Here is a 24,576-nt window from a genome sequence, read left to right as displayed (position 1 = left end):
ATAAAATATAGCAAGGCAGACTAAGAAGATGGGAAAGAAAGAAGGAAATTAAGTGTAGAGACACAAAATAGTATTAAGAAGGAGGCTAATACAAAAACACAAGGATAAGATCCTCTTCACTTGTTATGATATGCAAGAATCATTCAACTGTAAATTTTCTAGCAGCGCACACAAAAAAGGAAATTGACCAGTCCGTTGCTCATGTTTTATTTATTCATTGTCTCATGCACTCACTTATTCAACAGACATTTGGTGAGGGCCTACTGTGCCAAGTTCTGTGAGAGGTACAGTGAAGCAGACAGACATCCTAATGGCACTTAATAGGGCAGAAAACAGACTGTCTCTTCAGATAGCACTTCAGACATTCATCAGGAAATCTCTCTAATGATCCTCTAATTACACACTGTGATAATAGCTATGAAGGGAGACACAAAATATACCATGTCCAGAAGATGAAAACACAAAAAGACACACTTCCTAAGGGAAGCACAACCATTCCTGATTCCAAGACCATGCTTTTTCCAAGCATGGTACATGTCATTTCCTTGTCAGATGTAAGGATTAGTTTCACAGGGTCATTTTTTAATAGTGTCCCTCTCCACGAGCTCCCGCTACCCTCCTGCAGCACCATCAGATTGGGTAGCAGCTCTCAGCCCCTTTCTGGTTCTGAGAATATGTCTACCGAGGGGTCTGTGAATTCTCTCAAATTAGTGGCTTCATTTCAATCACCCTGATGGCAAGCCTAAAACAGACGCTGGGGCCTCTATTTGCTGCTTATTTTCCCAGTTGAGCCAGGGGCAGACCTGGTGACCTTGGCTCACTGGCAAGGGTGAAGGGGAGAGGAGTATGAATAGACGCGTGTGGGGGAGAGGAGGTGCCCAGGCTTGCACAGGCTGCACCTGGTGACCACTGCCCTATCAGCAAAGAAAGGAGCTGTCTTATGCCAATTCTATCTTCACGTGGATGAAAGTTGCTGTAATTTACCAGCAGCAGGTTTGGTAGTAAAAGCATAATGAAAAAGTTCCTGTTGCTGGTTTCCGTAGTAATGGGTTAGATCTCCATGTAATGCAGATCTAGTAATGCTGCAAAACCGACCTTGTGTCCAGTAGCTTGAGGCAGATGTTTTGGTGTAATGGTTTAGGGGAGCCAGACTGCCTGGCTTCAGATCCTGCTTTCCCCTCACTAGCTGTGAGACTTTGGGCAAGTGATTCAACTTTTCTGTTCTTCAATCTCTCTTCTAATGTGGAGATTAGTTTCTGGTAAATCAGTATTTCATGATTAATGAGCAGATTAATAAGTTATGTGTGAGAAGTGTAGAACATATGTAAGGTTCAATATATCTTAGCTATCACTATTTTCATTAGTATGTACTGATACCATTTGTGTGGTCATTCCAGAATGGTTTCATAGAGGTTTTCATTATGGCATGAGATTACCTTCATGGAGTAAATACATATGTGAAGTTAATATTTCCCTGTACAACATATTTTGTGTGGTGTGTGTCAGTATTACCAAAGTCAAAACTTAGAAAAGGGAAGCGGACTTGACCCACTGGATAGGGCGTCCGTCTACCATATGGGAGGTCCGTAGTTCAAACCTTGGGCCTCCTTGACCCGTTTGGAGCTGGCCCACGTGCAGTCCAGATGCACACAAGGAGTGCCCTGCCATTCAGGGTGTCCCTGCATAGGGGAGCCCCATGAGGAAGGAGTGCGCCCCATAAGGAGAGCCAAAGCGCGTGAGGGAAGACCCTGAGAGGGGCTTGGAGCCAACTCCCTCCTTCTGGAATCCAACCGCTAGGGGGTGTGTGCACCGTGGCCCCCAAGCCCCAGGCTGAGAGGTGGTGTTGACCCAGGAGTGGGGTCTTTCAGTTCTACAGACGCAGGCAGATCCCTCATTCCAGAAGTTTCAGTCCCACCTGGGAGACACCACCTGGCCACCACCTGTGGAATCAGACAGCGATTAGCCACGGTGGAAGGGAGGGAGGGCGGGAAGGGAGCCGGTGTCAGGAGGCCCAGAACCCAGGACAAGCCTCTCCCCTGCCATCCCCAGGCCCCTCAGTGGGTCTGACCTCTTTAGAGGAGGGCATAATCTTTTTCTTTTTAATGTAGCTATAAGTATAATGTGCATCTCAAAGTGCACATAAAGTGCACAGTCTAATATGTTTTGATATGTGTACACCCATGAAACCATCACCACAATCAAGATGCTGAACACATTCACCACCTGCCCTACCTGCACCATAGTTTGTAACCCTTTGTAATCCCTCTGCTCAGTTTTCCCTCCTCCCCAGGCAACTGCGGCTCTACTTTCTGTCTCTGTGGATTAGTTCACATTTTCTCCTTATAGACATATAAGGGATTGACTGGACATACTCTTTATTTTCTTCTCTGGCTTCTTCCACTCAGCATAACTATCCTGAGTTTCACCCATGCCATGGCATGCACAGTAGTTCATTCCTTTTTATTGCTGATCAGTGATCCATTTAATGGCTACGCCACGACTTACCCACTTAGCTGTTGACAGAATTTGGATTGTTTCCAGTTTTTTATTTCAAATAAAGGTGCTGTGAACATTCATCTATAAGTCCTTTTATTGAATAATCTTTATTTTATCATGGGTAAACACCTAGGAGTAGAATGGCTGGGTCATAGGGTATGTGCATGTTTAACTTTTTAAGAAACTGCCAAGTTGCAAAATGTTTGTAGGATTTGTAGTCCCACCCACGGAGATGAGAGTTCCTTCTCCTTCACATCGTTTTCAGCACTTGGGATGATGGGTCTTTTTCATTTCAGCCAGGCTAATAAGTAGGTAGGAGTGATATCTCATAGTGGTTTTAGTTTGCATTTCTCTAATTACTAATGATTTTGATCATTTTACTTCGTATAGTTAAATATGTCACTGAAAAAAAATTTATCCATTCAAACTCTTGTCTAAATAAAAAATGAGTGTGTCATCTTGTTGAATATTGAGAGTTCTTTATGCATTCTAGACACAAGTCCTTTCTCAAATGTGTGATTTGCAAATATCTTCTCTCAGTCTGCTTGCCTTGCCCGAGGTCATGAAGGTATTCTCCCATTTTCTTCCAGAAATTTTAAAGTTTAGGTCAATGTTTCATTTTGAGTTAGTGTTTGTGTAAAGGCGTGAGGTGTGGATTGAAGTTAATTTTTTAAAAGATTAATTTAATTAATTTATTTATTCCACCCCCACCCCCCGCCACAGTTTTCTTATTTCTGTGTCCAGTTGCTGCGTGTTCTTCTGTGACCAATTCCATCCTTATCAGCTGCACCGGGAATCTGAGTTTCTTTTTCTTGTGTCATCTTCTTGTGTCAGCTCTCCTTGTTGCAGTGCCACTCCAGGGCAGGCTGCACTTTCTTTCATGCTGGGTGGCTCTCCTTACAGGGCACACTCCTTGAGCTTGGTGCTCCTCTACATGGCACGGCACTCCTTGTGCCCATGAGCACTGCGCATGTGCCAGCTCGACACAGGTCAAGGAGGCCCGGGGTTTGACGAGGACCTCCCATGTGGTAGGTGGTCACCCTATCTGTTGGGCGAAGTCTGCTTCCCTAAAGTTCATTTTTATTTGTTTGGATATTACTATTCAATTGTTCCAGGGCCATCTCTTGAAAGGATTATGTTTTCTCCACTGAATTGCCTTTGCTTCTTTGTTGAAGATCAACCCTGACTTCCTGTTCTGTTCTCTCACCTCCAAAGGCCAGGTGGTCTCACACGTCCCCTAGCCAGGGCTTGAGGAATAAGGCATGGATCCTGAGGGGAGGATGGAACCAGGCGGTGACCATGGATGTGTGAAATTGAGTCCTCGCTCATGAGGAGAGCCAAGGGTGATGGCAAGACCAGGGGCAGTGGCAGGTGGGCTTGCTGGGAAAGACCCTGCAGAGGAAAGGGCTGCAGTTTCCTTGAACGGCCCTGGTGGCCAAGATCTCTCACTCAGGGCTCTCATATCCCCAAATTGCTCTGAAGGGACTCTTGTCCTCTGTTTTCTGTAGGGGTGCCCAGCCCTTTCAGAGGCAATTTCAGCTCAGAGGCCCCGGGTGACCTGAAGGTGTGGCACCCCTCCATCATAGCACTGTGAATTGAACAGGGGCCTTCTGCCAGGAGCACCTATTTTGTTCCTGTGGTTTTTTTCCCCCCTGGAATTCGTAATCAGAAAATTTATGTTTGTGTCTACATGGTTTCAAGGAGTAACGATGATGAATCAAGAGGCTCAATGGTTGTTGTACAAATATAGCTCAGGACTAAACATGGGCCTTATTCACATCTTCTTTTTCTCTATGACTCTTCTAATGGTGAAATTTCTGTGGAATTAAACTTCAACAGCTCTAAGTTATATAATGAGTTATTTTCAAGTTCAGTTACAACAGCAAAAGAATCCAAATCTCACCAGCATGACTTTTGGTGTGTGTGGGGGTAACTAGTTTAGAGTAAGCAACAATTTCAATGCTTTGGATCCGTTAGTTCATGTGTGATGGCTAATTAGGTCTTTGGCTATTGCTTGGTCCAGGGTCAGGGAGGGCACAGGCCATTGGTGGTGCTCTCAGGGCCATGGTGTAGGCTTCTCCACACGGAAAACTTTAGAACACTCTGGTTGATTTCTTTGCTTCCCCATGAAATGGGCCTCTTTGCACGACCTCTGCATTTCCTCCCCTGAAGATTCCCACCATTTTGGCCCAGTGGCTGAGATAAAGAAGCTCTCCAGCTGTTTAAAGAGCATTCTAGCACCTGGGCTGTGGCGATGCAGATGCCGAAGTACAAGGTGGACAATGTCTGTGCTCAGATCCAGACGCTTAGCAGCCACATGGAAAACACCAGTGCTGACATCCGGATGGTCAAAGGAGTTCTAGAGAATCCTGGCACCTTTCATATCCAGACCCAGATGTTAAGGAATTCCTTGGAGGGGTCTGATGCTGAGATACAGAGCCTAAAGAGAGCTCTGGAGAATGCAAACTCATTGAATTCCCAGACCCAAGATTTCTTACAAAGCAGTTCAGAAAACACAAGGGTTGTACCCCACATGTGGAGCTGAGGCCTAGAAAATGCCAACGCTGAAATTCAGGTGTTAAAGGCAGGTTTACACTTTGCAAACATGAGTTTACAGAATGCCAGTGTTCAGACCCACCTTTTGAAAGACAACCTGCACAAGGTCAGTGTTTTAAGGACCCAGCACCAGGTTTTAAGCAGCAGTTTGGAAGGGCCCAATGCTGAGATCTAGAGGCCCTGGGGAGGTCTGGGAAATGCAAGTGCTTTCAATTCCCAGACCCAGAACTTTATAAAAGGCAGAGTAGACAACAGCACTTTTGAGATCCAGTTATTAAGAGGTCGGTTGGACGGGGCTGGTGAAGTGATTCAGTTGTTAAAAAAGATTTGGAAACTGCCATTGCCCAGACCCAAATGACAAAGGGCAGGATGGAGCAGACAAAAGTTGATGTCCCAGGAATAAGAGCAGTATTGGAAAATGCCAGGGGAGTTAGAGACCCTAACACAAGGAATGAAGGGTGCTGCCTTAAATTCCCAGACCCACATGTGAGAAAACAGACTGCAGGAGGCACAGGCTGAGATCCAGAGGCTAAAAGTTAATGTGAGTAATACCAACTCACTAAGCGTGAAAATCCAGGAGCAGGAGAGCAGCCTGGAGACCCTCCATGCAGCCTTTGCTTCACAGGAGCAGCTACAAAGGACCCAAAGTAAGTGGTAGGGAGAGTCCACCATGCAGAGGGCAGAGTTGCTGGGATGTTTCTGCCCATTTAGCCTCAAGCATGTGTCCCCTCTGGGAAAGAGCAAGGGTGGTGGAGAGAGGACAAATCCAATAAATGCCGCGGCTCCTCTGTGCCCAGGCAGTAGCGCAAAAGACATGAGAAACTATGTCCCTGCTCTCAGGTGGCTTATAATCTCTCCACAAAATTTCACCTTTTGCAAACCAGATCTTTGTGATGAAGGTGTGTGGTAATGGCAGAGTGTACTTGTAGGGCCAGACAACCTGTTTGTGACCTCCAGCTATCACAAACGGTGTGATCCTGAACAAGTTCCTTACCTTTGCTGAGCTTCACCTGCACAATGGGGGCAATAGGATTTGCTTCACAGGGAGGATCAAATGAATCAACATACATAACGCACTTAACCTTGTAGCCAGCATTCGCGCATGTGTCTGACAAAACTTTCATGAACATCTACCATGTGTCAGGGGGTTAAAGATGAATAAGACATGATGCCTGCTCTTGAGAAGGTTACAAGATGCAAAATGGAGACAGACCTGTAAGCAAAGTCATATAGATTGGTGGAAGAGGTGTTAAGTTAGAAGCAAGTACTGGGAACTGAGAGGGGGGGGAGGCAAAAAGAAGGGGAGAAGGGACCTTTTGTGGAAGGGCGGAAGGAAATCTATTATCTTTCTATCGAATCATCTATGTAATCTATCTATGCAAGTTTCAAAAAGCAATACCTTTCCTGCATGAGCTCTGACATTTTATATTCTATTCTTTAAAAAAAGAGCAAAGCTTGTGAAAACTGATAAACCAAATTTATGACCCACTAATGAGTTGGTGATTGCAATTTGAAAAACCCTGGGCTAGAGGGGTGGCCAGGGCTGGAGAGACACGGGCTAGATTGGAAGGCCTCTGAGTAAGCTTGGCTTTCATCCTCCAGAAAATGAGGAGCCACTGAAGGGTTTTAAGGAGAACCCTGAGGTTCTGACTTGGGTGACTGAACAGAGGGTTCCCCAACTGAGGAATAAAGGAGGAAGAGGAGCAGCAAGGTTTGTACATGCTGGCTGCGGTGCTTTGGGGGACATCCAAGTGGACGTCGCCTGCAGGCTGTCTGGAGTTGAGGAGAGAGGCCAGGACTGCAGGCATAGGCTTGGGTGCCTGGGTATGTTGGTTCTGGTGGCAGCAGTCGGAGTGGGTGGTTTGCATGAGACAAAACACAGAAGAGGGCTTAGGGTGGGGTCAGGAATCAAGGTTCAGGGGTCAAGAAGGGAAAGACGTGTGTGTGAACCAACTGAGGACAGTGGATTTGGGAGATGTGCATGTGGGAAAGCCAAAAGAGGAGAGAATTTCCAGATGGGAGTGGTCAGTTCTGGCACATGCCAGAGAGGCCATGTAAAATAAGAACCAAAAAGCATCCACCGAGGCTAGGCAATTAATAAGTCATTGGAATGAAATTTCGGTGGAAGCAGATCATGGTTGTTGGGCGTGAATTGATCAGGTGTATAAGTCTGTCAAGGAACATAGCTGAGAGGGAAGGTGAGAAGGGGGGAGGAGTAAAATTCAAATCATCTATTCCTCCATTACAACATCTATCTGTTAATTATAGACAGTGTGACAAATATTAAAAAATTGCAAGATGAGAAAAGAAGCATCAGTATTGCCATGAAAATTTGCCTGCTTTCCATCAGAACCACTTGCTAATATTTTGGTGAACTTGAGAGTGAGTTTCTAGATTCAGATAGGCTTCACCTGAGGTTCAAGAAAGGGAACAGGAAAGAGGTGGAGGCTGAAGATAGGGAGGAGAGTCAAATGCACGTTGCATGACTGGCCTTGAAGGAGGTTGGGATGGTACTTGAATCTCTGAGGCTGGGAGGGGAGCAGGTGTGGAAGTTGGTGTCCATGTGCAGCTGTGGAACACAAGACTGCGAGAGCTAGTGTTAACCACATCTCTTTTGGGGTGGCATAGGAGGTCACTTGCTAAGGAGGAGGATGCCTATAGAGAGCTGGGGGAGAGAAGGGATGGTTGGGAGAAGCTGCTGGAGAGATGGGGGCTGACAAATGAGGACTTGGCAGGCAGTGCCGAGCCCCTGCTCTTTCCCCTGTTTCCAGTTAAGTCTAAGGAATCACTGGCCTTGCGGACCAGTGCCTGGAAGTCTTTCCTCCTTCCTGCCTCTCCTCGAGCCCCACTGCTGCCCTCCTGCTTTAGTATGGACTGAGAGGTGCTCCTTCCTGGCTGTGCATTGGAGTCACCCAAGCACATGCCTGGGACTCATGTACAGAAATCTTACGGATTTTGGTCTGGGATTTAGCCTGAGCACCACCAAGTTTTAAAACATGGGCAGTCAGGGTGCAGTATCAATACTTTAACTTTTCCTTAAAGGGCCAAATAGTAAAATTGAGACATGTGGGCCACAGTCTCTGTCAGGGCTCCTCAGTGCTGTCCTCTTGCACTGCTGAAGCAGCCAAAGAGAACGTGTAAATGAATGGGTGTGGCTGCTGCAGTGACACTGTTTATAAAAAGAGGCTACTGGTGGGCCCTAATTGGGTTGGGTTTGGATGACTGGTTCTGAGGCCTCAGAGCATAAGAATCACATGTGGCCTTGTTAAAAACAGACAGTTCAGAAACAATTTCAGAAAAAGCAGTTCTGCGCTTGGCCTGAGAAGGGGCATTTCTGCCACATTCCCAGGAGGCGCGATGCTGCTCGTCCAGGGAACACACTTTGAGAACGCCTGGTCCACGCTGTCTGTCTCTTCCTGAGATCTTTGCATTTGGGTTCTGATGGATGTTTCTGGCCCAGATGGGATGGTCTTTTTTTCCTGTTGTGCCTTCACATTACACCACTTTGAAATATTTACAGTGCAAACCTGAGCCATTGGGTAAAACCCTTCAGGGCCTCCCATTGCTCACAGGGAAAAATCCAAATTCCTTGTTATGTGCATAAGATGTAGTGCTGGAAGCCTCTCCAGGCTCCTTTCCCACCCGTTGCATGGGGGCCATAGCCCAGGTTTGCACGTGTCAGCTCCAGCCATGTAGTTTCATGCCTGCCTGCCTTTGCACCTGCCACTTCCCCTGTCTGGAAGGCTTTTCTTGGACCTGATCACCTGGAAAATCTTCCTCAGTTTTTTTTTGGATTTTTAAAAGTGATTTTCTGATTAAATATTTTAAATTTTAGAGCAGTTGTAGGTTTACAGGAAAATCCTGTGGAAAGTTCAGAGCTTTGCCCATGATTAACATTCTCCCTTAGTGGGTATATTTGTTACAATCGATGAACCAATATTATTATAATCATATGATTAACTAGAGTCCATAGTTTAGAGTAGGGTTCACTCTTTGTATTGTACAGCTCTTTGTTTTCTTAAAATTTTTTTATTATGGTAACATGTATATAACATAAAATCTCCCATTTTATCTATTTCTGTATATACATTCACCAATATTGTGCAACCATCGTCATCTTTTCTGGCTGGAAGCTTTCCTTGGCCCCAAATAGAAACTCTCTACCAAGTAAGTATTAATTCCCCATTCCCCAACCCTTCAGTTTTTTTTTTTTTTTTTTTTATGACTCATCTCTAGGAACATCTCATCCTGGACTCCCTTCCTAAACCCCACCCCCCACCCAACCCAGGTGACAGATATGACACCCTCTTTCGTGCCTCTATTCTAACCTGTACGTGGTGTTTAATTAGTGCATCTTCTATACCCTTCTTATATCTTTCTCACTTCACAAGACTGTAAATTCCTTGAGGGCATGAATCGTGTTTTATTGGTCTTTTTATAACAGTCCCTGGGTCATAGAAGCTTAAGAATGTCGAGCAACGAATGCATGAATGTTGAACATATGAATGAAGAAATGAGTGTTGTGGTACCATTTTAAATAGCTGCAGTAGAGATGATGTTACAGAGCAGGATGTGGTGACAGGGAGGGAGGAAAGAGCTGAGACTTGGGGCTCCTGGTGACAGGATGAGCTCTTAGTGTGTGACACCTGTGAGGGCAGGTAGAGCAGGTGATGAGGAAGTCCTGGGATAGTCCTGGGTGTGGGCAGCCAGAGTGGATGGAGATCAAGTCAAGGAAGTAAGGGAGTCTCTGGATGGATGGACAACTTCCTAAACAGATGGTGGGAATTGAGATGGAGAGGACTGTACGGTGGCAGCAGTGAGATGGGAAATAAAGTGACATGATCACAAAACACATGTCTCAGGAGAGAGTTTTTCTGGGTAGCAGAGCCGAGTTTCCCAGGAGTACTGAGCCAGGCGTCTTGAGCTGCCCCTCCCTGGTTAATTGGGTAGTGGGATGGAGGCATGCTCTCAGCAGCACCTGCCCTTGGGGAACCAAACCTCAAGGACATGGGTCTCAGTAGCCAGCCGCTGGCGGGTTCAGGAAGGCCAGCTCTGGGACATCTGCCATCAGCCCCTGGTTCCCTCTCCTCCCACCTCTGCTGCAGCTCAGCTTCTCTGGCTACTCCTGCAAGGCTGGAAGTTCTTCAGGGGGAGCTTCCATTACTTTTCTGATGTCAAGAAGTCTTGGAGGAGGCTGAGCAGTTCTGTGTGTCCCAAGGAACTCACCTGGCATCGGTGGCCTCTGAGGAAGGGCTGGTCAGAGCTGGAGGCTTGGGGTGGTTCTGACAGGGTTGGTGTGTGACAAGGGACTTTGGTGCTTTGACCTTCCTCCTCTAGGGGAGGGCACAGCCCATAACCTTCATGTCTCCTGTCAGGTGATAACAAATACTGAATTCCTCTGAGCATCTTGCACTGGAGGCAGAAACCTGGACAACAAACCCCACTGTCCTCATGACTGAGGGGGATTCCCGGAGCTCGACAGATGTCAGCAGCAGGGCATGTCAGAGGCGGGTGGCAGGGCGGCACTCTGAGAGCATGAGGGAGCATGCTTTCCCCTCAGCCCCTCAGGTCCCTTTGGGCTTCCTCTCCTGTCATCAATCTTGATTTTTTTTTATCCCCCCCCCTTGAGGCTTGCTTGCCGTCTGCTCTCTGTGTCTATTTACTGTGCATTCTTCTGTATCTCTCTACTCATTTTTGAATTTATCCCACTGCATCCTTGAGGCTTGCTTGTTGTGTGCTCTCTGTGTCCATTTGCTGCGTGCTTTTCTGTGTTTCTACTTGTCTCCCTTTTTGCTGTGTCACCTTGCTGAGTCGGCTCTACATAGCACTTGCATGCCAGTGGCTCTAGGTGATGTGCAGGCGAGGCTGCCTTCACAAGGAGGCCCTGAGGCATGAACCCAGGGCCTCCCATATGGTAGATGGAAGCTCAACTGATTGAGCCACAGCCACTTCCAGAATCTTGACTTTTTAAAATGAAGTTGAATGTTTCATTAGTAGGATATTAAGCAATAGTTACACTATTATAGAAGGTTTATGATAACAATGTTACCCTTGAATTACATAATTTTTAGAAGTAGTTTTTATTTTCAGGTCATTTTGTGAATTCTGAATATAATAACTAGACTGTAGCCTATGTCGCAGAGTGCTGTGAAAAAAAAGAAAACCCTGTATTATGTTTATCTACAATCATTTGAAAGTTTATTTCAGTAGTATAGCTGCAACATGTAGCTTTTCCATTGATATTACTACAAGTTGCCATTTTAAACTTCTATCCACCACAATTTAAAATAACTATTCTGGATTAAGTTGCTTCAGATTAGTTTATTTTCATTCCTAAATAGATGTTACATATTTCTCAAATCTGCTCCATTCCTTCATTGAACAATTTCTGAAGGTTTACTCAGTATCTTCTTTTTTTTTTTGAAGATTTATTTTTTATTTTATTTATTTCTCTCTCCCCCCGCCCCAGTTGTCTGTTCTCTCTGTCTATTTGCTGTGAGTTCTTGTTGTTGTTTTTGTTTTTTTGTTTCTTTTTGTTGTGTCATCTTGCTGCATCAACTCTCTGTGTGTGCCGTGCCATTCCTGGGCAGGCTGCACTTTCGTGCTGGGCGGCTCTCCTTATAGGGCGCACTCCTTGCGCGTGGGGCTCCTCTCGTGGGGGCACCCCTGTGAGCCACGGCACTCCTTGCGCACATCAGCACTGTGCGTAGACCAGCTCCACACGGGTCAAGGAGGCCTAGTTTTTGAACCACAGACCTCCCATGGGGTAGGCAGATGCGCTATCCACTGAGCCAAGTCCACTTCCCCAGTGTCTTCTTGTTACCACCTGGGTAACAAGATTTGTTGACAAGTCCTGGATTTTCTGCAGCAACTTCATAAATTTCTATTGTTTCTCCTGATAGAGGAGAATAGGATTCAATAGTAGCTTTTGCACTTTCTGAAGCACCCAGCTCATCTCGTTTGTTCAGTTTTGTCCCAACTTTGAGAAGATTAGAGGAAACAACATGTCCGAAAGCTTCCTGTACAAAACTGCCGAGTCCCGCATTCCAGCACTGTTTTCTGCTGTTATCTGTTCATGCTTGCCTGGGAATTTCTGCACTGAGAGCAGACAGGCCCGGTGTGCAGCATCCGGGTGGCACCGGCACCCCCCCACACACCCCCTGCTCCACAGGTGCAGATCAATCTCGATTTTAATGTCAGTCAATCCCATGGCTGTGGAGGGCACGTGAGCAGGAGACCCAGGCTTCCTGGGAAGGCCAGGCACTCACATTCGATTTGAGGAGCACCAAGGCCATCGATGCCCAGGGTGGCCATCTGGTGGGGGTCAGCATCAGGATGTGTCAAGGTTATTAACAAAAGACCTCACTAGCTCTGGTCATTTCACTTGACATGACCACCCAGGCCACAGGGTGCTCCTGAGACTGTTGTGTGGGTGTGAAAAAGGCCATGCTTCTTTGTAAAGCATCCTGAGAAGCTCTGGCCAGATGTTGTCCCAGGACAGGACACCTCGTATCCAGGGCTGGGACTAGGTAGGGAAAGTCACATGACGGGATGCTGGGCCTTCCCGAGGGGCCCTGGCTGCTGCTTAGACCCTGGACACACCAGGGAAGGTGCAGGGAGGGGTCCAGCTCTTCAGGGAAGTGCGAGTTCTGGGGTGGAAGTTGAAAGGAAAGACCCCTCCCCTCTCTTCTCCCCAACTTGCTGCCTCACAGACACCCTCCCCATCCTTGGATCATCAGTGACTCAGGATGTCCTCCCCAGACCCAAGTCCGCAGGCATCGCAGCTCTGTCCCTGTTCTGGGGCTGCAAGGGGACTGGGGAGCCGCATCAGTTTAGCTCCATATGCCATAGCAGGGACAAGGACCACTGCCTGTGTCTAGCTGAATAACGTCCCTCTATTTCCAGGTTTTTGAGCAAGGAGCAGCTGGACAACTGGCAGCACAGGAACGGGCCCACAGAGGACTGTGTCCATACTCAGCAGATGTGGAATGACATATACTGTGATGCCACCTACCAGTGGGTCTGCAAGAAATCCGTGGGTCACGATGTGGCCTGAGTGCAGAGCAGAGCGGGGGTGGGGTCCCTCCCGGCGGCCAGCTCTGGGCCTCCTCTGTGCTGCCTGCGAGCCTCTGGCCTCCACTTGCTCTCTGGGGCTTCCACTTGGCCTCCTGGGTGTCCTGCCTGAACTGTTGTTTAACCCTTTGGAGGCAGGATAGATAGGGACCTAAGGAGGAAGGGTAGAAAAACCTAATAAGCCTGGCAAGAGAAACTGAGGCACTGGCCTGCTGGCTAGCATGAATGTGCTGAGCACAGGGGCAAATTAGGAAGGGGCAGCTAACAAGCACACACCCTGCAGCTTACAGCACACAGCGCACACCCAGCGGCTCTGTGATCAGGAGGCAACCTCATCACATGGCGGAAAGAGGGACAGGGCGAGGGGGGCAGCACCGCCCCCCCCCCCACTTACAGGTTACCTCACGCCTCATTGACAGTGACCAGAGGCCGATCACCAGCGGTCAGCACAGCCTGCAGAGCTCGTGGACAGCAGCCAGAAGCCAATCACCCCCCACCAGCATCCCCTAACCCAGCCCCTAACCCATTAAGGGAATCAGATCACCTAGTAGAGTTCCCCTGCTGTGTCTCAAGCATGCCAATCAGGGCACACCTGGAGTCCTGTACCCCCATAAATCATGGACCCCATGGTAGAACTTTGCATTTCCCCCCCTTGCCTGCATCCCTGCAGGTATACTTTCCTTCTCTTTCCTCAACCCCATTAAATTCTTTGCTTGCCTGATTAATCTGTGGCTTGTCCTTGAATTCTTTTTTGAGAAGAAGCTGAGAACCTAGATACTGGTTCTGATCACACTTCAAGACATTGACCCCACATAAGCAGGGGGACCAATGGTGTGCCCTGGTGTGCTCCTCAGTGTCCACCTCCACAACCAGCACAGGCTGTCACACAGCAGGTCCTCAGTAAACACTTGAATGAATGAAAGCCCTTGGCTTGTTAACTTTTTTGGTTTTATTTTTCTTTATTAAAAAGACATGGAAAAACATTTGGGTCCTTACTGAAAATGGAATTTTTCTTGTTTCCATTTCATTATTGTTGATGCAGACATTGTACATCTCTGTTAGGACATGATACTTTATTCTGATTAAAGAAGGATCATTCTTTGTTCCAAACACAACAGTCTTGAATACACTCTCAGGAAAATTGGCTATGCTCTCCCTAAATCAGTTCCTTGTTTCCATTGCTTAAGGCAGAATTCTGAGTGGGATAAAACCTGGGGTTGAACTAAGGTGACATTCTCACCTTGTCTAGGTAAAAGGCTCGTGAGGAAGCAGATGCATCAGCATTTTGAACTTCTAAATAGTTCTAGTATCAGAGGTTAGAAGACTTGCTTCCTCCCGGGGTCAGCAGCACTCTGGCTGGCTGACAATTCTCAGGTTGCTTGACTTTCTGATCTTTTGAAGATGCCCTCTCCTTTGTCTTGCAGCTTCCATAGACTTCCAGATTCTAGCTCCTCCCCTTGGCTTTTGCTCGTTTATCTCTTATAGCCATTGTGTGCATGCACAGGGAACACTATGCAGAATTCTGGAGACAAGCCTCTGCAGTGTTCCTCCTCCGTAAACTTCCTCTGCTTTCAGTCTCCTGAAGCTCCCATCCCACTTGGACCTTGCCTGAGCTCAGTGAGACTGTCATGCCCCATTTGAAAGCCCCCTTCTTGCACGACCTGATCCAGAAAGAGCGTCCAGGAAGAAACGCAGGGGTTGGAAGGCTTCCTTGTCTCAGTTTTGCTCTGCCTGTTCAATATCTAAAAACAATTATTTCATGTATTTTGTCCAGTTCCCTCATTGCTTGCAGCAAAAGGGCTAGTTGAATTATTCCACCATAACCAGAAGTGCTAATTTTGTCTTTGATGATACCTTTTCTTGAACAGAAACTTAATTCTATGGTACTCATGTTTATCAATCTTTTACTTTATGGCTTCTTCGATTTTTTTTTAATCAATCTTAGAAACTCCTCTTCTGTGCCAGGATTGAAATAACGCTTTGCTATATTCTAGTTCCTATATTTGTTTATTTTTACCTTTATATGGTTAATCACCTGGAATTTGTTTTTGAGACTATTGTGAGATAGTCATCTACTTTTGCTCAAATATTAAATCATAACCTGTTCTTCAGTCATTTGGAAAGCCAAGTGTTAATGGTTTGCAGTAATTAACAAGCTGTAGCTCAGTTACCATCATATGCGCTGGGGAAAGGCTACCCCCTCCCTCATAAGCCTATATGTCTAAGGATATTGCACTTCCCTGCAGTTTAAACAAAGAAACCAGGTAGAGGCAGGAGTAAGGGAGACAGAGATCTTGGCTGTGTGCATATCAGAAGGAGAGGAAAACCTTCAGTGCCTGCATGTCAAAGGGAGATAAAGAAACCCTTTACTCCCTACAGATCTAAGAAACAGCCAGTCCTCCAGCTTTCCAAGAAAGCCTAACTCCCTATCCCACTACCCTCTAGCCATACAAGGGAAATTTTTCACTTCTAGGGCTCCCCATTGGCCCCTGCACCTCACTGGGTCCCTCAACCCTCTCCCACTGACCATCATTTCCCCACCTAGGAAAGTTCCGTATCAATTGAAAAATTCAATTCCCCCCCTTCCAGGAGTGGGCTGAAGTCTCTTTTCAGACCCCCACCGTGGTGGTTTTGGGGCTCAAGTCTGTTCTTCAGACCCCTTCCTATGGGAGAGCTCCTCAGTCAATTCTCTGCCGGTGGTCATATCAGTCTCCGTGTCCCAGTGAGCACTGTTTTTCTCCAACACCAACTCTATCTAATATGAAATGTATGAGCTTGTTTCTGGATTCTTGACTGCATTTCACTGAGCTCACTTTTCCTTTATTGGAACCACACTGTTTTCATTGTTATATCTTTATGTTTTCTTATCCCCTGGGGCAAGCCCCTCTGGCTTTTTCAAAAATTTCTAGCTCTGTTTTTGGCCAGGTCTTGGTGACTGCTGAATTTCACTGAAGGGCCACAGGTGGCTGGCTGGAACATTCCTACATGTTTTCTTTATTGCTCCTTTTTCTGAAGTCTGCTAGTTTTATCACAAAGGAGTCCTCCAGTCTTTTGCTAGAAAGATAGAAGCTCAGCTGCCAGTCTTCTACTGGCCTAGTGGGGTAAGGAGACACGGCATTTTACCATTTGGTATAGAGATGTCTCCTGAATCCCTCTGCTTTCAGCCTGGCTGTGCAAACCTCTCCTGGTATAAACCTCCTTTCTCTTCTGTAAGGGGCTAATGCCTGGTTACGGGAGGTAGAGGAGTGGATGGGTATGTCTCAATGGTCTCCATAAAACCCTTATAAACAGTTTTCCTGTTTTCAGCCTACCCTGCCTTTAGAGGTAATGGATACTTGTGAATTGTGAGCTTGCCAGTGTTTTATAGCATGGATTGTCCCACTTTTTACTCACTCCCCCCATTACTGCTAAATCACTTACCATTCATTTACCCATTGCTAGCCTCCAAACTTTTGTTGCCATTTCTTGTCTTCTGTTAATTCCTCTTCCTTTGTCTTCATCCTTATGGGCTATTCTCTTCTTTATTCCTTTACTGTCATTATAATTGTTTCTGGGAGGAAACAGCTACGAATGTATATATTTAATCTAGCCCTTTTAACTGGAAGTTCATGATATTTTCTAATAAGGTATTAGGATACCAGGGAATGGCATTGAATTTTGTCTATCTCATATGTAGCCACTTTAACCAATATAGACATCATAATTTTTATTCATTCTCATATTTTTTTCTAGTTAATTGCATTGAGTTTTCTGTGTAAATGAAATTCTATGCCAATAATGATAACCATGTTTGTTCTTTTCCAGAATTTAGACCTTTTCCTTTTCCTTTTGTTGTTGCATTGGTAAAGCTTCCAGAACAGTGTTGCCTGGAAGGAGTGATAGTAGACCTTCCTGTCTCCTTCCTTCCACTAATGTGACTGTTTCTGGTTTTGCACTATTGCTTATTGCTTGTTGTTGGTTTTGGATAATTACCCCTTATAAGGTAAAGAAAATTCCCTTCAGTTCCAAATCAACAAGAGTGTATTTTTAAAATTAGGATTGAATGTTGAATTGTACAAGTGGTTTTTCAATGTCTATCAAAGTACTCATCATTATCCCTTACTCTGTGAACATATTGATCACATTAATAGTTTCCTAATGATGAATTATCATTGTGTTTCTTGAGTAGCAACCTCTTTGGTTATGGTATATTATTCTCTTAGTATGTTGCTGGATTTGAATTCCTGATAGTTTAGTCATTGCTTTCTTTTTTTTTTTTTTTTTCATTTACTGTTGTAGAAGAGGAGAGAGATTCAATTATTTGCATATAGAAAGGCCAGGACTCTGGAATGATCTTGGGAAGGAAAAAGATTTCAGTAAGGCCAGCAGGACTCAGGACTTGTCTGTTCAAAACCCGAGCTGCAACAAGATTTTCAAGTTCCTTTTGCACAGGGTGGGGAGTCACATGGTGATTTTATGAAAAAAAAATGACTTTCTTTGTTGTGTTTGCCTGAGTACCAGATAGCTTTTGAGTTAGCATAAAGGTTTTGAATTAACATATAGCCCAAATTCCCTCTGGATGCAACTTTGAATACACATCCTTTCTGAATATTCAAAGTCTAAAGGGCCTATATTACTTAATTGAATTTCTAGGCACAGTTGGATACAGAATTAGATAATTTTGAATTCAAACACAGGCTATATTTTATTTCCCCTTGAAGCAAAGTTTAATTTTATTTAAGATTCGGCATCCCTATTTTGAGAATCTCTCTGGACTGACTGGTATGTATATAGAGTTTGCATTGCTAAATTGTTTCCCAGGACTGGAGTGGTTGCCCTGATTATCAAGGGCAGGGCTGCACCTTCTCACTGTCCCTCAGGCACAACTTAGTTTTATCTACGAAGAGATAAACAGCCTCCCACCCATAGCCTGGGGGCCACTGGCATTTACCTGCATTTCCTGTGGCTCCAGATCCATCTACTAATTTTATTTTACCCTTCCAGGGTTTATACTTTTGTCTTAAAGAGGTGATGAAGGGCGATGCTCTCTTTTCTGTAACTACTTCCTGCTGGCCTTGGCTTGTAGTCATTCCGTAATGTAAGAAACAAAGATTAGATTAGTTTTCACATAAAGGAAGAAAATATTTTTTAATGTAACCTGGCAGCCTACTGCCTCAGTCTCCCACTCCCATGTTAAGCAGGAAGAATGGAAATCAGCTGAAGCCAGTGCTATAGGCAGCCAAAAAATGCCCAAGAAAGACCTAAGTCAATACCAATTCAGCACTAAATTCCATTCCTTATTTGGCAAAGAGGAGCAGGTAAAAACTAAAATGGTTGGAATGTGATGATGGAAGCGGTAAATCACAAACTTTTACGCGGGTAAGTTAGATCTTCTCCGATAGGCTGTCACTTCTGAAGTATCCAATCTGGAGAAAGAGAGGAAGGGCTTGCGTGCTAGGCTTAGGGCTATAAATTGTGGCATTTTTGTTTGCTTGGTGCACCAGCCACATTTTCTGGTTGTGCGCCCCTTCTTGCAAGATTGAGAATAAATTCTTTTCTTCTCCACAATCGAGTGAGCCTTATTTTCTTCCAGAAGAAGATTTTTTTCCAACAGGTTTGGGGGCTCATCTGGGATTCTGAGCCTTCAGAGAGCAGACCCCTGGATTGGACGACGAGAAGGCACGCCCCACTGTTTAAGTGGTCTTGGACTCCACCGGCAGGGGCCCCACTTCTTGCAGCCAAGAGGCCCAAGAACAGATGCTTAGATCTGCCAATTGTGGACCAGAAAAAGGGAAGGGAAAATCTTCCTCTCGTTGGCCAGGTGACTCCATGCATGGACCAAGGTAACAAGAAAGGCTATTAAATATTACCTTGGTGGATGGGAATTCTAATGAGTCTGAGGTTCACTGTGTGTGCCTGAGAATTGTGACATACGGTGGGAAGTGAGTGCAGAGTCCCGATTCGCATTTCCCTTCTCCCTTGAGGGAAAGGTCCAGAGACGGACAAAGCAAAAGTTTCATAAGAAAGAGACCCAGACAAGATTCAGAATGGGAAATAGAGGCAGTCGGTCAACTGGGAAAAAGCAGAAGGGGGTATGTGCAGGATCCCCCAGAGACATTCCTCCAGATACTCCACTAGGGAGGATGTTAAGGCATTGGACCGATAGTGATTGGACCAAGGGAAAAGACAAGAAGAAAATGATTCAATACTGCTGTTGTATCTGGACCAAGGAAAGTATTTTACTGCCTGGTGTATTCTGGCCAAAATATGGGTCAGATGAGGATTGGCTTTGTGCTGACCTTGTACTGTATGTTAATGGAAAAATACCCTTCTCCAAAGAAGAGTCTGACTATGCCATGTGCTGGTTAAAGGGAAAGGGGGCCACTTTCTATCCTGTGAAAGCTGAAAATCCAGGCTCCAGGACTAAGCTTGCAGAAACTAAGGCTGCAGAAACTAAGGCTGCGGAAACTATGGCTGCAGAAAGAAAAGCTGTAGAAACTAAAGCCTGGGACCCCCTGTCTAATCTCCCTCCTCCACATGTTCCCCCTCTCCTCCCAGGAAAAGGGTCATTAGACATGGAGGGCCCAATAGAACCCATTCTAAACCCTTGGGAACTGGAGAATCAAGCAGGGTCAGCAGCCACACCGGTTACCACCCACCAACAGCTGAGGAAAGAACTGGAAGAGTGTAAGAAAGATATACACAGTTTTCCATTCGCAAGAGCATCTGAGGAGAAGAGAGTGAAAAAACAAAACTTCATTCAGCCGTTGTATCCGCTGAGAGAAGTCCCAATGGGGCCAGGGGAGATTGGCTATGTCAATGCCCCAGTGACAAGTACTGAAGTAAGGAACTTCAAGGAGGAGATGAAATCTCTAATGGAAGATCCAGTGGGGCTGGCTGAACAAGTAGATCAATTCCTGGGTCCTAGATTATACACCTGGCCTGAACTTATGTCCATACTGAATATCCTCTTTACAGGAGAAGAAAGAGGAATGGTGTGGAGGGCAGCTATGAAGGAGTGGGACAGGCAGCATCCACCTGGACAGGGGGTGATGGCAATAGAACAGAAGTTCCCAAACACAGACCCTAATTGGGATCATAATGACCTGGGTGACAGAACACAAATGAAAGATTTTAGAGACCTCATTATACAGGGGATCAAATTGGCCATACCCAAATCTCAAAACTTGAAGAAGGCCTTTGAAGTAGCCCAGGAGAAGGATGAAATGCCCTCTGCTTACCTGCAACGATTGAGGGACCAAGTGAGGAAATATTCTGGGATGGACCCTGAAGATCCTGTGGCTCAGGGAATGTTAAAAGTCAGCTATGTAAAAGGTTCTTGGCCTGACATCCAGAAGAAGATTCTGAAAAAAGAAGGATGGATGGATAAGCCATTGGAAGAGTTATTGAGAGAATCCCAGAAAGTGTTTGTAAGAAGAGAGAAGGAAAAGCAGAAACAGAAAGCAAAGGTGGTGATTAGCAAAGTCGATCAAATGGTAAGAAAAAGACTGGAGATGGGTCAGGGAGGGAATAGGCAGAGGCAAGATAAAGATGCAACTTGGTCTTATTTAGATAAGGGGACAAGGAGAATGCAAGGCTCTGCAGGGTGCTCTGACTGGGAGGATGGGTCATTTCAAAAGGGATTGCCGGAGTTTAATGAAAGAGAGTCCGGTAATTCCCCTCATGAATTTTGAGCATTCGGGGGGTCTGAGGCTCCTCACTTCTAAAGCCCACTGGGAGCCTTTAGTAAATCTAACGGTAGGCCCATGTCATAAAAAAATTACATTTCTAGTGGACACTGGCACAGCCTGATCCTCTGTGACTTATCTCCCCAGAGGAACTAAATTTTCTGGAAGTTCCCTTACAGTCTCATGGATAAAAGGAGAAGGATTTGAGGTCCCCATTCTTTCTACCACTAATATTTGTTAGGTAGACAATCAAACTGTAAGCCCTTTGTTGTACATCCCAACCAGGTAGAAACATGGAGAGACCCATCATTTCCTATATTTGTGAATGAAATGCATGTGTTTCCTGGGCCTATAGATGACAGACTACCCTTAAAACCTGATGAAGAAGGGAGGAAATATATAATCTTATCCTTCCTTTTGATCATACACCATTATATATTGGAAAAAGTCCTCCTTGCATGCAAACAAAAAATTGGACTATGGTTACCATGACAAATAATGGTACAAAATTATTCATAACTTTGTTTCCTTCATATAATTCTTCAGTAACTGAAAAGCAAAATGATAATTGTCCACCCGAAAATCCTGAAAACAGGGATGGCAGGAATGCCATATAGGAAGAGGATCTGTCATTTTTAATGATTCCTATTGAATAGTGAGGGAAAGTGCTTCTATGGAGACCCCCAAAGAATATAATGGTAGATTTATATGGTATGGACTTAACAAGGGCCAACAAGTTAGACATATGCAATATCCTTTTTCAGAATCTCTATTCTTGGGTGAACAAGTGGTATATACTAACAATTTTACTGTTTGGATATGTAAAGGAAAATGTTTACCAACCCCTTGAATTAATGACACCTATAGTCTTAATATACATAAAAACTTGTGGAAAGTATTTCTTGGAACTGCCCCTGCTTATGAATGGATTGATAATTACAGTCAAACAGGTTAATATCTACAATTAAATCAAATCTATCCATTGAAAGCATGTGTCAGGGATCCTTTCATATTCATTATTGGAAAAATAACTATAAAAGATAATGCCTTGTTTTATAAAAATGGTGCCTTGTATACTTATCTGTCAGAAAGTGTTTTGCAGGATTGAGACACCATCACAATAGCCAGAAGACGACAAGGTATATGGATTCCCATGCAAATGAACCGAATATGGCAGTCATCACATGAAAGTCAGCTATTGCTACACATGGCGCAAGAAATCATGAAATGGACAAAAAGATTTATTGGACTCCTAATAATTAGTATAATGGGACTAATTGGAATCATCAGAGCTGCTGCAACTGCTGCTGACGCTTTGCATGAGACTGTTCAGACTCAATAATACATGCACAATTGGCATAAAAATGCTAGTGATTTGTGGCATAGCAAAGAACACATTGATGAACAGTTTAATAATCGGGTTAATGATTTAGAAATAGCTGTTTTGCATATTGGAGATAAATTGTATAATTTAAACTTGTTAAGGGGATTGAAATGTGATTGGAATGAAAGCCACTTTTGTATTACTCCTCTTGCCTGTAATTCATCTGATATAGAAAAAAAGATTAATCATTTGCTAGGCCAGAAAAGTAATATCTCTCAGGAAATAATTGACTTAGAAAGAAAAATATTAGAAATGTCTCAAAATCAAATTCATGTAGCCAATATCAAGGATATTTTCTCAGATGATTCACATATTACAAAATTTAACCCAGTTACTTGGTGGAAATCACAGCATTTCCTGTCAGCTTTAGGAATAGGGTTAATCATATTTGTTCTGTTGCTCATGATTCTTGCCTGTGCTGGACACTGCTTTTGAAGAACATTGCAAAGCATAATAGCCAAGAGACATGCGAATAATCTGGTTCTAGGAAAAGCACTTCAAGCACTTCCCCTAGTTGAAGAGCTTGGCTGGTAGTCAATGACGGGTAAGACTCTCAGAGGAGGGCAACCTAAGACAGGCACAGTCACCTCGACTAAAACAAAAAGGGGAGATGTTGGAAACTGAGGCACAGTGGCCTCACAAGGAGAAACGTGCTGTCTCCATGCTAGTACTGTCTCCATGCTAGTGCTGTCTCCATGGCTATGCTTGCACTCTCAGGAATGCAGTAATTAAGAGTTCCCATCAAATGGGATGAAGCAGTTAAAGGCTGAAAGAAAAGATGAGCACATACCTTTTGTAGTGAATAGAAAACATAGACTTTGTACCTTCAGATGAGATTTTTAAAAATTCCTTAGACTATGCGTAATTCTGACAGTTAACTGCATGTTACTGTTTGTTGTCACATAGGCTATGTGTTGCTCCTTGTTCTCACATAGGCTACATGTTCCTGCTTGTTATCACGTAGATTGGGGTATATAGAGAGCTCCTTGTAAACAATAAAGTTGTCTGATGAGTCTCTACTCGCAGACCCCCTGATCGCAGCTCTCTTGTTCTTTCTTTTTCTTTCTTTCTCTTTCTTTCACTCTCCTTTTTTCTTTCTTTCATTCCTGATACACTTCAAGCCCAAATCTCCAACAATCCCCAAAGAAATTGGAATCGCTGTATTCTCTGAAAAGGAAGTAAAAGAACTAGAACAACTGGGGCAACCTTAGATAACCAAGGGAAGTGGCTCCTCCCAGACAACCAGCAGTTGTTGAATAAGCAAATAATGAGGGAATTACTAGCAGTTTTACACCAAGGTAGTCAGTGGTGAGTAGAGGGCATGTATGACCTCATCCTCAAGCATTTTGGGTGTATGGGCCTTTCTACTATAGTGACACAAATAAGTGAACCATGCCTAATGTGTCAGAAAGTTAATCAGAAAGTCTTAAGGAAGCAAGTGCCAGGGGGCAGAGAGCCTGGTCTCAGACCATTCCAGAGCATTCAGGTTGATTATACTCAATTGGCCCATGTAGGTCGACCAAAGTATGTTCTGGTAATTGTGGATCACCTGACAGGGTGAGTAGAAGCATACCCTCTTGCTTCAGCTACAGCATCAGGGACTTCAAAAATTATCCTTGAAGAAAGCATTCCTGGATATGGGTTAGTAGAAAACATAGATTCAAACAATGGTAGTCAGTTTACATCCAGAGTGTTGCAAAATATTATGCAGGGTCTAGGTGTCACATGGAATTTCCATACACCCTGCACCCACAATCCTCAGGGAAAGTGGAAAGAATGAACCAAACCTTAAGAAAACATCTCTCTAAGTTGGTCTTAGAAACCAAATTACCATGGGTTAAATGTTTACCAGTAGGTCTGTTAAGAATCGAAACTGCCCCTAGGAGGGAACTGGGAATTTCTCCTTATGAAATGCTTTCTGGTCTGCCCTTCCCTGGGAAGCCTGGAGAACTCCCCTCCTTTGAGTTGAAGGATCTCTTTCTTCAAAATTATATACTGTCCTTGACTTCTACTTTGTCATCCCTCAGACATCAGGGTTTGCTGGCTCAAACTGCCTCTTGAATTTGCAGTCCACCAACAGTAACCTGGCAGCTGGGTCCTAATCAAGTCGTGGAAAGAGTCCAAACTCCAAACGATGTGGGAAGGACCTTATCAAGTCTTGCTGACAACTGAAACAGCAGTCCTAATGGCAGAAAAAGGCTGGATTCATTACACTCGAGTAAAGGGACCAGTACCTCAACTGGACAATACATTCCCAACAACTTCGTCTGAGTCTTGGACAATAATTTCTGCCCCAGATCCCTTAAAGATCACACTGAAAAAACAATGACTGGGGGGCGGTGGGAAGGGAATTGAGGTGTGTATTGTCCTAGTCAACAATTGCCCCCATCCTATCAGACT

General features: G+C 44.8%; 1 long non-coding RNA gene across 2 annotated transcripts; it reads left to right on the top strand.

Annotated features, from left to right (window-relative positions):
- Positions 1-9,116: 9,116 nt before the first annotated feature.
- LOC131274010 (uncharacterized) lies at positions 9,117-23,211 on the top strand. 2 transcript variants are annotated; one of them, XR_011646174.1, is made up of 4 exons: positions 9,117-9,219; positions 10,428-10,559; positions 12,958-20,600; positions 21,895-23,211. It is a non-coding gene; the product is annotated as an uncharacterized lncRNA (long non-coding RNA). The 2 variants fall into 2 exon arrangements; XR_011646175.1 differs by having other exon boundaries at positions 21,885-23,211.
- Positions 23,212-24,576: the final 1,365 nt, after the last annotated feature.

This window comes from Dasypus novemcinctus, chromosome 17 (assembly GCF_030445035.2).
Source record: "Dasypus novemcinctus isolate mDasNov1 chromosome 17, mDasNov1.1.hap2, whole genome shotgun sequence".
Lineage (NCBI taxonomy): Eukaryota > Metazoa > Chordata > Mammalia > Cingulata > Dasypodidae > Dasypus > Dasypus novemcinctus.
This window is presented reverse-complemented; position numbering and strand designations above follow the sequence as displayed.